The sequence below is a fragment of the Heterodontus francisci genome, chromosome 5 (assembly GCF_036365525.1).
Source record: "Heterodontus francisci isolate sHetFra1 chromosome 5, sHetFra1.hap1, whole genome shotgun sequence".
Lineage (NCBI taxonomy): Eukaryota > Metazoa > Chordata > Chondrichthyes > Heterodontiformes > Heterodontidae > Heterodontus > Heterodontus francisci.
In genome coordinates, this window is record NC_090375.1 from 134831528 (window position 1) to 134847253 (window position 15726).

Below are 15726 nucleotides of genomic sequence, written 5' to 3' on the forward strand. Positions count from 1 at the left end.
CCCTGCCGCCAATAATATGCAGCGGGCCCTTCTTAACATCGCGGGTCAAGGCGGGCCTCTACCCACAGCATTTTACCGGCCTGTGCAACATGACCCGCGGTGTCAAGGGGATGGTAAAATACAGCCCACTTTTTTTTTAGCTCACCCTTAGTGAATCCTTGTTCACTAATTTCCAATTATAATGCAAAGAAACTAGCCAAACAGGTTTTGTTAGATTTAGAGAAAAAAGGTTGAACTTTATTTAACATAAACTCTAATTTAGTTAATGCCTAGGGATACGCGACGTGCCCAAGCTAGCATGTATACGCGATACATGCATATAGAGACAGAAAAGAGCAGAAGAAATAAAGTGGAAAAGTTTGAGGCCGTATCTGAAGATGATTTTGGTTACTGTTCTTCAAGCTCGCTGTAAAGTCCCTGATTGTAGGTAGGTCTTGCTTTTCGTTGGGGCCCAGTATTCTTCTTAAACCTTGTTCGATGTAGGAGACATTTCTCTCTTGTGGTTCATGTGTCCTCAGTGGGTCCAGAGGCTTGTGAGAAAGAGATAGGAGCAGACCGGAGATGTCTTCTCACTCCAGGAGCAAACAGTCTTTTCTGAGTTCAAAAGGTCTGTGGCTAGTTCAAAAAAACCTGCATCAGCCAGTTAGTCATGTGACCAGTTGTTTTAACCAGTTTGTGGATTGTATCATCTTAGTAGTCTCTGAAATGCTCCGCTTACACACAATACCTGGTGATCAAAATCCATTTTAGGATAAGTGGATAAGGGAAGTAACCTCTCCTGTCCCTATCAGTATGCAAATATTCTCCATCCAAGTATGGCAGTCCTTGTAACAGGCCATCTCTTCTTCCCAGCAACAATTTGAAATGTAATATCCATATGGCGAAATTAATATGCCTCATTCTTGGCAGATGGGGGCCCAGCATGACAATACTGACTTAGAAATTCCATTGCATAGCACCCGTTTGTTGGAAATGCGTTGCCTGCCATATTAGGTACGGACAAACAAGAGGTGCAACCAAACCCCTAGGCCAGTACGTCTCATAAAGACACAGGGGTAAAGTTTCTGCTTTGGGTGTGTTTGCCAATTCTGCTGTAAATTGCACCCAGAATGGTGCCATATTGAAAAGCATTCCTTTTCCTGAGTTTGCGCTCAAACCTATTTGCACATCGTTGAATGTAAAATCTTTCATGAAACAGGGCAAAAGAGCAGCATTTTAAAGCATATTTTTAAAAAAAATTCATGTGGTTAAAGAAGTGGTAACTTGGTGAAGTTTGATTAAAACAGCTGAAAATAGGTTTATCATGATGCATAAACATTTTTAGTCGCAGTGTCAATCCACCTCCTCTGAGTAACCTAATTTTAAATTACTGAAATTTTCTTCAAAAAAGTATATAAAATAATGTTTTAGTTATATTGAGGTTACATTAATCAGTTTCTTAGTAAACTGAAACAAAAATCACATTTAAAAGCTTTTAAACCGGATCTTTTATTGCCCTTATGCCCAAAAAAACCAGCTTAATTCTTAAAACCTTGAAGACCTGCAATCCAGGACAATAGTGGAAACTCGTAGGTGATTAATTCACCCTGGGGGTATGACAAATTTTGTGGGGGACCTTTTTCCAGCATGATGTTTATCAAACTAGTACAAAAGAACATGGAAACTCGAGTTGCACTGAACGCAAATTGCACTTAAATTTCCACAACGCCAATTTCAGCTGAATTGTGCCGAGAAAACTCATGCAATAGAGTGGAAATGCCAGGTCACAAACTGTAACATATCATGATCCATCCATCACATAAGTTACCATTAAACAATACCTGTGTATTGTTGACCCTTTTTCTCTGCAGGGTATCAACTGACATGACAGACAAAGATACACTAAAACCAAAGTCTTGTATCACTTCACTTTATTGGTACTAAAATCACTTAAAGCATACAAATGCTTACAACAGTTTTATTTAGACAACAAATAAGTACAAGTCTCACTTCTTGTACAAGATCCTAAAGGTCAACACAGAGGTGATCAGTCTCCTGTCACAGTTGATCACTGAGCCTCCAGACTCAGGGTGCTGCCTTCGAGAGTTGTTCCCGGGTTCTCGCCGAGAATACCCCCCAGTGTTAACCCTTATATATTCTTTGAAGGCTCCTTGCACAACCCATGACTCACATGATCTTGTTTTGCATAAATCTTAAAGCATTATCTCATCTTTGGAAAGCATTAGCAATTTAGCCACCTGGATAGAAGTCCAGACTTGTTTACAATAACCACCGTTCATTCCCCCATATCTGTTCCTCTTTTATCTATTCTTGTTCAACAGTCTAGTCTAATGGTCACATATCCCTAACGACAAGCTTTGACATGTCTGTTAGCTTACTTCAGCAAGTTCTGCGCTTAGCTTAAGCTGCCTTAGAGCATGCTGGGTATAAAGCATTACTTGACCAACTTCTCAGTCCCCCCTTTGATCCTTATAAATTTTCTAATTTATTATGGATCACATTACTCATTCTTCTAAATCACGCCCTTGTACAGTCATAATTTCATTTCTAAAGGAAATGCATACACAATGCAATGTTAAAGAAAGCACAATTTCAGCATCACTATCACATAAACAATCACTTGTGCCAACATAATACAGTCGCAATTTTATTTTAGAGTACATTAATCATTCATTAATTCATTATAAGTATTCACTCATTGGTTATACAATTATGCTTGTGTTCCATAATCAATTGTCTATCTTTTTATAAAACATGTTTGAATACCGATTGCCTATAAGGTAGCTGTCCAACCTGTGTTCGTACATCCTCTCACATTCCTTAATTGATTTTTTAAGTTTCCAAATTAAGTGTGTTACATATAACACCAGGATACCCAAAACCACTATCAGGACATGGGAGATAATTCTAAACCAGGGGTGTAGCTGCACATTTGACCCCCAGTTCCATAAGTCCTCCCACCAAGTAGAATCGTTTATCTTGTCAATCTCATCTTGTAGCTTCTTCGACTGTTGTTCCAGATTGTAGTACACTACAGCAATGGCTTTTCGCTGCTGTCTCTCTTTACCCAAGCGCATGGGCAATGGCTGAATAGTATATTCATATTCCCAGGGGTAATTTATCAAGTCTTCCTTAATATGTTCTGTCACAGTTATCATTTCTGTCTTCCATTTATGTATGTCTACCAACTCCATCTTCCCTACTTTAGTTGGTATTTGTGGGTTGAAACAAACGTACTGTTGCTCACTGGGCAAGTTCAGTTATGTCCATACTGGTATTCCTTCACCGTGGTAGTTAAGCAATATCTCCTCTTTCCCATATCGGCCACATGGATTAGCCCTGACAGTGCTTTCCTAGTCTCCATGGTGCAATTTACAGTGGCATTAAATCCTCATTTTGACTGTGCTGTTTTATTTACAGGATAAGGACATATGACCACCTGGTATTCCAGACTACACTTTGACAATGTTGTCAATTATCTCTCCTCCAATTTCCACAGCATAGGGTAACCTTTCATAGTATTTTATGTAATTTCTTCCCCTTATATTTTCTACTTCGTATAATTGCATCCCTAACTTATCCCTTGGAATTACAGGTATTCCCAACACTACTCCAATATTCATAGATCCTGTATCTACACACTCCTGACCTTTCCATACCTTAACAGGTTTTCTGAGTTGGCACCTGGTAATTTTATCATTTGTGTGTAGCCAGATCCTTCAATTGAGTATCGTTTATCCAAACCCACACCTGTCCTGCATCAATTTGCCTCAAATTTTCCCAAGTTTGTTCTAACATCCATGAACCGTATGTATACAACCCTCGTGTCTTCTCAGGGCACCAGTCAGGTAGCTGGATATCGGAGATATTCCATATTACCGGTACCAACTCGTGCTTTATGTTATCATATACAGTTTTATTAGTTTTATAATTACAAGTCTGTTTCCTGGTCCTGCAGTTAAGGTAGGGCAAGGGAGATCAGTCACTTGTGGCTGCTGGGTTGGTAATTCGGATGCAGGGGTAACCGTGGTGGTTGATGCTTCTTGCCCCCATACGCCCACGGTACAGAGCCAAGGGGCGTCAATGTCATCTTTTGCAATATGATTGAGCCAAGAGCCCCCAATGTTGAGTGGTTTCACACACGTTGATCGGTTTCTACAGTCTTTATCATTGCACTGCCATACAGGGAACACGGGGCCCCCATATTTGCCAACTCATCGGACCTCCTATTTCCTTCGGGGGTCTCGGTTAAACTGTTTCACATGTACATACTATCAAAATATATATCAACTGTTGGGGGAAACATGTGTGGTTTTGTCACCACAAAAATGACCGCAGCTTGTTCTGGACCCTGCGCACTTTGACTCGCTAGTAGCTGTAAGGCAAGATCTTTAATAGATTTTCCACAATGATCCTGTACATGTAATCCACACCCTGTCTCTCTAATCCTGTTCTCCACTGTAGAGGAACCGTCAACACATATTTTTTAGTGCTGGTTTGATTGCTGGCTCCTTCCCTTGTACACCCCCCCAATGATTTTGACACAAAAGGTCCCTTGAGAGCCTTTGCTGTCAAAACCTGACACTCATGGGGTTCACCCTGGTTGATTAAATTGTCCGCCAAGTTCTTTTTCAGGAAATCATATAAAGGGACTGCCTTTAAGTCAAATCCATCAATATGGTTCCTGCAATACCCAACAAAGGCTAAAAATGATCTCAAAGCCTTAATATCTTGCAGTAGGGGGAGTTTGTGGATCATCTGTACTCGCTTTTGCTCTCGGTCATGTTTTCCCTGTGTCATTACTATTCCCAAATAGGAAACCTTTTCTTTCAGTGTCTGCGCCTTTTTAGGGTTAACTTTCACTCCGACCTCCCAGAGAAGTCGAAGGAGCTCTTCCTTACTCTGTGCAAACCACTGGTGGAATATCGACAGACTATTATGAAATCCTTGGGGGAGAGACGTCCAGGTGTACTATTGTCCCTGGAATGTAAACGCAAATTTATATTGACACTCTTGTGCCAGCGGTATGGCCCAGAACCCATTGCTAACTTCCAACACAGTAAACCATTTGGACTGTTTTTTTTTGTGTTTTCTAAAACTTTGATTGTCCTCTTAAATGTCAGATACATTTCCCTTTGAGTGCTTTAAATAACCACTCATATCAATTAAAATTTATTTATCAATTCCAATTTCTTATGCCCAGACTTGGTGGTACTGCATTTTTTTTACATTAAAGACAGAAGTGCTTGCAACTATCTTTCCTTCTCCAGCTCTTTGTCTCATAGATAACAGACGCTGTGACATCAGAATCCATTGTGGCTCTGCCCCAAGGCCCAACGGATTAATTTTGCTTTCAGCAATGCAAAAATTGTGTGGTGGATTAAATGGAAAAACAATAGCTGCAGCGGAGTTAATTTTTTTTTGCTTGTCTCCAAGGGGGTGGAGCAAAACATTCTCAACTGGGTCACTTTATGTAACTTTTTTTTGATCGAAAAGAACTACTCTCCCTTTTAATCTGTATTTTTTCCAATTCTTTTGGTTTCCTTAAAGTTTGAAAACAACAAAATCATTAGTAACACTGGGCGGCACAGTGGCGCAGTGGTTAGCACCGCAGCCTCATAGCTCCAGGGACCCGGGTTCAATTCTGGGTATTACCTGTGCGGAGTTTGCAAGTTCTTCCTATGACCGCGTGGGTTTTCACCGGGTGCTCCGGTTTCCTCCCACCACCAAAGACTTGCAGGTTGATAGGTAAATTGGCCATTGTAAATTGCCCCCAGTGTAGGTAGGTGGTAGGGAATATGGGATTGCTGTAGGGTTAGTATAAATGGGTGGTTCTTGGTAGGCATAGACTCGATGGGCTGAAGGGCCTTTTTCACTGCTGTGTCTTAAAATAAATAAATAAAATTAGCAACTTCAAAGGAAAGCATCTCCATCAGGAAAGACAGCATTTTACATTACACTCCAATTGTTACCAAACTTTTAACATCTTTTGTAAGAGGTTTCTAATCCAAGGATTTTTTTTATAGAACAAAGGTAATTGCAAATTCCAATTCATGGCAATAAACAATTAAAAATCAAAACTGTCAATGTTATATAAGCGTAATTAAAGACCCCTCCAAAACTTGACATAATAAGCTTGAAAGTTCATTGTGGCCACTCAACTTAACAGGTCAGTTAACCTTAATAGTATAAACTTAACTCAGACTCATTAACAGCACACAGAACAGAATAGCACATGCTTATTTTTAAAGATAGGTAAATTACGTCATTTTTCTTGCTCTTTCTTCAGCTGCCTTTTCAAATGACTGTAATTAAACCAAAAACTAAAGAAAAAGTTATTTAACATTCTTAAAACAGAAGATTTAACACCAGCTTCTTAAACAAACTTTAAATAGACAGAATCTTTCCCATATCTCCTTTGTTTATCCTTCTCTTCCTTAAACCAATATCCAATTCCTGACGTTTGCTACTTAAAACAGTCAGTAAAATATGTCTTTAATTTAAAGTCCAAAAATAAAACAAGAACAGATTTTAAACTGGAACTCCAATTAAAGCAGTGATTTAAACTTCAAGTTGGATTTCTGCCAGACATCTTCAGACCTTCAAGGCTGAAGCTTATCTCTTAGAAAATTGTTCATTGCCTTTTCACAGTTGCAAAAGCAACTTTGAAAATAAAAATAAAAACTTTAATTTAAAATATAATTCAATTTTATACCCCTCACCTGGGTGCACAATCCTAAATTGAGCTGGACATACTCAAAGATAACTTTTCACACTCCTTCAATTCCAAACAACTTAGAAAATTGATTCCGTAATGATGAATTCAAAGTACCAAAATCTATGTCAAATTCCCTGTCCCGATTGACATGAACACACACAAGTTCAACTAGTTCACAATCAAAATATATCTCAAGGTTCCCATAAAAGATACACATGTAAAAATAGAACAAGTAAAAGACTCATGCTTGCATCATTAAGGGCAGACAATAAAGAGTTAACGACTGTCACAGAACACAAGCCGCACATTCCAAGGACATTCATTTCATTCGTGGAAGCTTCCAACATTCACACATTCGACTCAAAAGACACAGTAACTTGTTTTTACTCACTTGAAATTTCACTAAAACATAGTTTTTTTATGTCACTCTGCCATAAAATGAGTTTAGATGCATGCTTTGCCTGATTTAGCTGGGCTTCTTCCCAATGTTTCTGTCCAACGGGTCCCAGACCCTCTAATGCCTTCTCAGCATATTCAACCCATTCGGGCCATTTACCGTTTAAGTACTCTCTGAGCACTGTTTCCCATTCAGGCCGGTTATTTGTCATTTCCTACTCTCACAATTTAGTCAAAAGGCAAGGGAGGTGACCGGGGTTGGAGTCCGGTGACAGTGCCCCACGGAAAGGAGGTGTATTGACTGCCTCTTCAGTCTTCCGTGGTGGTTTGTTGTTCACTAAATTCCCGTCCGGTCCCTCCAAGTCAATGCTCAAGAGGAATGCAGAACACCCCTTAAGGCTGACTTTCAGAGTTTACCCTTGCCTATCAACTGGTTAACTTTAACTCCCTACTGTTATGATTTTTGTCCATAACATCACTTAACCATGCCCACCCAGGGATGCCAAAATGTTGACCCTTTTTCTCTGTAGGTTATCAACTGACATGACAGACAAAGATACGCTAAAACCAAAGTCTCATATAACTTCACTTTATTAGTACTAAAATCACTTAAAGCATATAAATGCTTACAACAGTTTTATTTAGACAACAAATAAGTACAAGTCTCACTTCTTGTACGAGATACTACCTGCCAACACAAAGGTGATCAGTCTCCTGTTACGGTTGATCACTGAGCCTCCAGACTCAGGGTGCTGCCTTCAAGAGTTGTTCCCAGGTTCTCGCCGAGAATACCCTCCAATGTTAACCCTTATATATTCTTTGAAGGCTCCTTGCTCAACCCATGACTCACATGATCTTGTTTTGCACAAATCTTAAAGCATTATCTCATCTTTGGAAAGCATTAGCCATTTAGCCACCTGGACAGAAGTCCAGACTTGTTTACAATAACCATCGTTCATTCCCCTATATCTGTTCCTCTTTTATCTATTCTTGTTCAACAGTCTAGTCTAATGGTCACATATCCCTAACCACAAGCTTCGACATGTCTGTTAGCTGACTTAAGCAAGTTCTGCGCTTATCTTAAGCTGCCTTAGAGCATGCTGGGTATAAAGTGTTACTTGGCCAACATTTTGGGGCCTACAGTATTTTAAAAAAATAAATATAACCCTTTACTTAAAATCTTGTGTACAGCTGTCACAAGGTCCTGGAAGGTAATGACACCATCCACAGTCTTGGTCATAGAGTTCACAAGGCCCCAGCTTAAACCATGGATTGTACTCAGTTTGCTGATCTTAAATAGGGCAGCAGTTTTGGTGCTGCAGCTACTTTCAGCATCCTTTAGTTAGTGCAGTGATTAATCAGTCAGCTCCTGCTTCTCATCAGCAATCTGACTCTGTCCAAATTTACATCACACCAGACTTTTACAGTTGAAAAAGAGCACATTTTCACCCAATTGGTCCCACTGCCTGTAAGCTTCTACTTTATAGGAAATATCCCTGGACCAGAAGTTGCATTATTTTTGTCCATTTCATGACTACGTTGTACTGACAGCACAAAGACAGATCATTTGGCCCAAGAGGTCGTGCTGATGTTTATGCTGCAAAAGAGCCTCCTCCAATCCCTCTTCATCTAACCCCATCAACATACCCTTCCATTCCTTTCTCACTCACGTGTTTACCTAGCTTCCTTTTAAATGCATCTACACTATTCACCTCACCTATTCCTTGTGGTAGAAGGTGTCACATTCTAAAGAAGTTTCTCCTGAATTCCCTATTGGATTTATTAGTGTCTATCATGCATTTATGCCCCTTAATCATGTTAGGCAAAGGAACCATATTACAGCATTGCAAATTGACTAATACAGTTCTCGATCTAGTTGCGAATAGTTTTTAGATGCACCAGCTAGAACTTATGCCATTTTCCTAGTAACAGCATTGTTGAATAATTAATAACCATAACTGACACTCTTTATAGACTTTTCCCCATCGCATTTTAGATGAAAAATTAAATTTATGATTTATTAGTTTATTGTTTGTTTTAATCATTTCTGTATGTTTTTATCTGTTAACAGATACAAGTGTGTCTGAAATGCATTTGAAAGTGTTACACAAGAAATTGGAAGTGAACATTGGTGCCTCTGGCAAGTCACATAACCACAACAGCCATGACACGACAATGGTTGGCATCCTTCCATCTATGAAAGATGATGGACACGAGGCAAACAATCCATTTAGGTGGATCTCTTGGTGCACCTTTACTGATGGCTGTGAAGACCAATCCTTGAGAGGTAGGTTCTGTTAGAAGTGCCGCTTGTGAAGCTGTCAAGTAACGCTGTGAGTTGTATTTGCCAAACTGCTGTAGCCACTGGTCATTGTAGTAGTGCAGGATGTGTCGTCATTTCCCTTTGTCGCCAGTTAGTGACTCCCTGGTGCGATAGTCGACATTTAGGGCCTTCATGTCACGCTTGCAAGTATCCTTCAAGTGGAGCTTTGGGTGCCCCACTGGCTGTCTGGCCCCAGCTACCTCACCATACAGAAGGCCCTTGGGTATGCGACCGTTTCAATCCTGTGGATGTGTCCAATCCACTGATGCAGCTCTGTTTGATTGCTGCCAACAGACTTGACAGCTCTGCCTTTGAGAAGAGTGCCACATTTCTGATTTCATCCTGCCAGGATATACCCACAATGCACCACAGACAGCAAAGGTGGAAATTATTGAGCTTCTTTTCATGGTAGCTGGCATTTATATAGCACTTCATAGAGGCAAGGCAAGTCAAAGAAACACAGACTAGGAGGGATGACAAAGGCTTTATCGAAGTGGTGGGGTTTCAGGATGATCTTAAAGGAAAACAGGGAGGAGGAGAAGGCAGAGGAGTTTAGGGAGGGAATTCCAGAACATGGGGTCTTGATAGCTGAAGGGATAGTGTCAAGACTCCTGCATGTATAATGAGATGATCAGACCTGTACTATACCTGGCAGGAAGATCTCTGATAGTCTTGTGCTACTCAGGGATACGATCACCTATGTACGGGATAGGAGGGTGGACACCTGCCTCATCAGCCTGGACCAGGAGAAGACTTTTGACAGGATATTGCACACCTACACGATGGACGTGCTTTCCAAAATGGTGTTTGGGGAGGGAATCTGCAATTGGATCAAACTGCTCTACACAAACATCAGTAGCGCAGTCTCAATCAATGGGTGAGAATCAGAAAGTTTCCCGATCCAATCTGGAGTCAGACAGGGCTGTCCTCTCTCCCCTGTCTTGTTTGTTTGCTGTATTGAACCCTTTGCTGAGTCTATTGGGAAGGATGTGAGCATAAGAGGGGTGACAATCCCAGGCAGTGGAGGCACTCAGGTTAAAACCTCCCTGTACATGGATGACGCCACTGTCTTCTGCTCGGACCTGCTATCCGTGCGCAGACTGATGAGCAACTGCGACCAGTTCAAACTGGCCTCGGGAGCCAAAGTTAACCACGGTAAGAGCGAGGCCATGTTCTTTGGGAACTGGGCTGACCGATCCTTTGACCCCTTCACCGTCAGGTCAGACTACCTGAAGGTGCTGGGGATATGGTTCGGAAAGGCTAGGGCGTGCACAAAAACCTGGAGGGAGCAAGTAGCCAGGGTACGCCATAAGCTGAGCATGTGGGAGCAGCGATCTCTCTCCATTATGGGTAAGAACCTGGTCATCAGGTGCGAGGCACTCACATTGTTGCTGTACGTGGTGCAGGTCTGGCCCATACCCCACTCCTGCGCTGTGGCAGTCACCTGAGCCATTTTCCGCTTCATCTGGGGATCCAAAATGGACCGGGTCCGGAGGGACACGATGTTCAAACCTCTGGATAAGGGCGGGAAAAATGTAGCCAACATCGCCCTCATCCTGATGACTACCTTCTTGTGCGGCTGCATCAAGCTGTGTGTAGATCCCCAGTCCGCAAACTTCAAGTGTCACTACGTGCTGAGGTTCTATCTGTCCCCGGTGTTGCGAAGGATGGGCCTGGTCACATTGCCACGGAACGCTCTATTCAGTTGGGCCGTGCCGTACCACCTATCCTTCGTGGAAAAGTTTCTGCGGAAAAACAACTTTGACCACCAATCCATCAGGCAGTGGTCTGCACGGACTGTCCTCAAGGCCCTACGGGAAAAGGAGATGGTGGATCCTGTCGGATGGTTCCCCGAGCAGACTGCCAAAGTCATTTGGCAGAATGCCTCATCACCAGAATTCTCAAACAAGCACCAAGATGTAGCTTGGCTGGTGGTGAGAAGAGCCCTCCCTGTCAGATCCGTCCTGCACGCCGGAAGTCTCACCCGCTCTGCACAATGCCCTCGAGGTGGCTGTGGTGGGGAAGAGATGGTTGCCCACCTCCTTCTGGAATGTGTCTTTGCAAAGCAGGTGTGGAAAGAGATACAGTGGTTTTTGTCGAGGTTCATCCCAAGCAGCTCTGTAACACAGGAGTCTGTGCTGTACGGGCTGTTCCCAGGAATGCACACCGAGACAAACATCAACTGCTGCTGGAGGACGATCAATTCAGTGAAAGGCGCCCTTTGGTCTGCCCGAAACTTTCTGGTCTTCCAGCGCAAAGAGTTGTCCACCACCGAATGTTGCAGACTGGCACATTCCAAGGTCCAGGACTACGTGCTGAGGGACGCACTAAAGCTTGGGGCAGCCGCAGCAAAGGCTCGATGGGGAAAGACCACTGTGTAAGGTCCCCCCACCAAGCTGAACTGAGGGGCTGATCCATGGAAAACCCCTTGAACTGTATTCGGAAAATCTTTGTTTGCTGTAAAATGGATATGGCATGAAAAATGAAATGGAAGGGTTGTGAGGCAACCCACTCCTGTATTGAAGGAAACTGACCTTCTTTGCACTCTTTGTATTTATTAACTTGGTGCTGTTTGGAACTGTTTTGTAATGTATTTTTTTTTTACAGATTTTTACGAATAAAGTATATTTTGGAAATAAAAAAATGTATAGTGAGATGGTAATATGGTCATGTGGTTGATGCTGTTTGTAGGTGTTACTGTAGCTAGAGCAGGAAGACTTTTATAGTTTATTCTTAGTGAATGATGGAAAGGGAATATGATTCAGAAGGCTGTGATTTGTGCTTGTGTTCATGAGTTCACACTTACATGCATTAGCCAATTTGTTACAAAGTTCCACTGTTTCAAATGTGGTGAGCTATTTTAAAACATTATCAGATGTAAAATACTGGCTTAGGTTTCATATATAAATTAACCAATCACATCTTTCTGATTTATTCTGTTTCTTCTATTTTCTATCTCAAAAGAAATACATTCAGGTTCTTCACTTAGTATAGAATATTGTTTAAAGAGTTTAGTATAATGACATTGGATAGACTGGATTTAAATTATCAAATTTCTGGAGCAGTTAATATCCTTGACAATCTGAACAGGCTTTTAGAATTTTTATTCTAAAAATATTGATACATTTATTTTCTCCTATTTTTACTTTTTCTATTTCATTTTGTTGGTAGTTACTTTGCAAAATACTCATGACATATCTTGATAGGTTTATTAGTGTCTCACAAATGATTCAAAAGCATTATTTATTCAAAAGGATTCTGCTCACAGCCTTCTCTAATACTTCCTGCTAGATTGTTTATTATACACTTCTTCTGCTAAATGAAAATTAGCTTAACTCCGCCCATGACCTGTGGTATAAAAAGCATTGCTCTATAAAATGTGGGATATACTAGATAGAACTGACAGCTCAGTATCACAGAACAAGAGATCAGTGATCCAGGATTTGTGATAACAACATGAATTCCTTCTCAGGTAAAATTATGATTTACATTCCCCTTCTTTATAATTCTTAACAGATAATGAAAATTAGATTTTTTTAAAAATGGATCTTCAGTCAGATGTTTGAAAGCCTGTTGCTGCACTTTTTGCTTCAGTAGTGCAGTATATGTATGTCTGTGAAGGTTATGAGATGTAATCCACAGTGTAACACTGGATCAAAATAGATTTTTTTTTGTTTTTGCTAAGAGTACCTAAAAATGAGATGGATTATCATGTTGCTTCAAAGTTTCAAGATTAATAGCTGAGGTTCATTCATGTAAAGACAATGTTAAAGTTAATTATGTAGAAGGTATCAGTTAAAACTATTTATTATACATTGCATTTTACACAAGAGTACAGAGAAACATGGGCTGAACTATTCTGCAGTAATCTTGTAGGTGTGTAATGTGGTTACATATTTGTCTTCTGTGAGCAGCTAAGTGTAGGCCAAGCTTGCATATGAACTGTGCCCGAAGGAGTCAATCTGATTGTGAAGATTCTTTGGAAAATTCTTCGCGATTTATTTTGTCATTGTTTTAAATACGGTGGATGCAGATCCCAGGTAGACTATACTTTATAAATAAGCTCAATAAAGCTTGGTCATCTGATCAACATAGCATTACCATGTTCTGCTTCTAAATTGGCATCCTGAGTTTGAATCTGAGCCTCAGTTAATATTCATCGTAAGGCTCCCCAGCAAAGTTTTGCGAGGCATTTTGAGGGATGCAAAGGGGGGTCATTTGAACTTGTGATAGTATGAAATGGCCAATATTGGATTGGATTGGATTGGCCACTCATTACGCATATCTGAAGATTTCTCATTCCTTTGAAGTGATCTGATATTAGCCATTTTACAGAAAAAGTGAAAATTACCTCCCCGTTTCCCATACTGATCAAGCAAGTGTTGGCTGGTCAACCAACATGACAGTGGCAGCACTGAAGAAACCAGCTGGCTGGCTGACCTTGCTCTTGTCACCAACTAGGATAGCATGGGCATGGTGAAGGAAGGATATAGGGATAGGAAGGATATAGACAAAAACAATAAATAAGGAACATTGGTAATGAATGGTGATGGTGAATTTACTGCTACAGTTCTTTAAACACTATTGCCATCTAACGACCCCTGTTCCAACAATCTGGCACACAAACCAAGCTGTTGACCATTGTGACTGTAGTTGGGACTGTGGACTGTGTTTCAGTGGAGTTGCTTCCACTTCACCGCTTTAAATATATCGGAGTGTGTCGAAAACTCTGAGTACGTGTGTAAGGAGATTCTTAATCCTTATCTCCTCTATTTGCAGCTCTAAAAAGTAAAAGCATGTCCTTTTTAGAATAAAGTCAAGTTTTTTGTCTAAGTAATCACTCTGCTGGAGGACAAAAATCAGTTTTGAGCGTGTTGATCTGTGCAGAAGAGCAGAACTCTAGGTATTACAGATCATGGCTGCAATTTTACAGTGGGCGGGGGGCCCATCCACTGGCCGAAAAGTTGGTGACGAGCCCGCCTCCACAGGGCCTGGGGATCCAGACTGGATTTTACGCTCCCCAGGCCCTTAATTGGTCTTGGGTAGGACTTCCACCTCATTGAGGCAGGAAGTCCCGCCTAATAGAGCTGTCAGCCAATCAGTGGGCCGGCAGCACATAGTCCCAGCAGCGCCACCGGGAGCAGTGGCCACTGCTGAGACTACACCCAGCTGCAGGAGGAAGATGACGGACGGATCTGGAAAAAAAGTACGTTTTTAGAGCCTCGCCGGGGAGTCACGTTGGGGGTGGATGGGGCTTCGGGGGTGACCCTCCGTGGTGCAAAGGGTGCCCGATCAGGAGGGCTCCCCCCACCAGCCTATCAGAAGGTTGTCTAGTTTTATCAGGTGGGTTTTCTGTGGCCTCAACCGCCTGCCAACCAAATGTAAAATACCTGTGGCAGTGGGCGGAGGCCCTTAAATGGCAAATAATTGTCCACTTAAGGGCCTTGATTGACCTGGGGCGGGCCGACCGTTTCTCGGCGCCGCCGCTCCATGTAAATTGGCAGTGGAAGCCGGAGTGTGTCGGGGAGAGCCTCCCTTGTCTCCTACTCCATTTTACCCTCTCCCCCTCCCCGCCACCAGCCACTCTTTTGGGAGGGGGGCATAAAATTCTGGCCATAATGTGCACAGTAATAGGAAAGGTAAACATAACAACAACTTTCATTTACATAAAGACTTCAATGTAGAAAAACATCCCAACACAGGGAAAATCCCTAGCAATTGCAACAGAAATATTTGCTTAATTAGTTGTTAGCACAGTGAGTCAGAAAGCTGTTTGTTCAAGTTCCACACTAGGACGTCCCATATATTGAAGCTGATATTTCATTACTAAGGGACTACCACATTGGTACATGCATCATCGTCTTGATGAAATATTAAACCAAGACCCCACCTGTGGACGTTGCAGATTGCATGGATTTATGTGAAGAAAAGCAGGGAGGTCCCCACCGTGTTCCTCAGACTAACATTCCTCTCTTAACCAAGATCACCACAAAAGATTATCACTGTTGTGGAATCTTGCATTTGTACAAATAGCCACTGCATTTGCTGACATGACAGTTATCATTTCAAAGTAATTCATTTGGGCAATGTGCTAAGGTGTTATATAAATGCGTTCACCATCTAAAACAAAAATTCCGGAATATTTAAACTAAAAAGTCAAAGAAGAAATCCACGTGAGCCAGAATTATGTTCCACAGAATATGAGCTATGAATTGAAGAGAAGGTTGGGGTTATATATGAATAACACAGTATTTCTTATTTTTAAGATACAATATTCTGGGCTCAATCG

At 41.5% G+C, this 15726-nt stretch overlaps 1 long non-coding RNA gene across 1 annotated transcript in view; it reads right to left on the bottom strand.

Moving 5' to 3' along the window:
- The window catches only part of LOC137370067 (uncharacterized), a 43345-nt gene extending 35528 nt beyond the window's left edge, over positions 1 to 7817 (bottom strand). Inside the window, exon 1 of the long non-coding RNA XR_010975072.1 lies at positions 7803 to 7817. This is a non-coding gene — a long non-coding RNA (uncharacterized lncRNA). The remainder of the gene's footprint in view (positions 1 to 7802) is intronic.
- Between the last annotated feature and the right edge of the window lie 7909 nt (positions 7818 to 15726).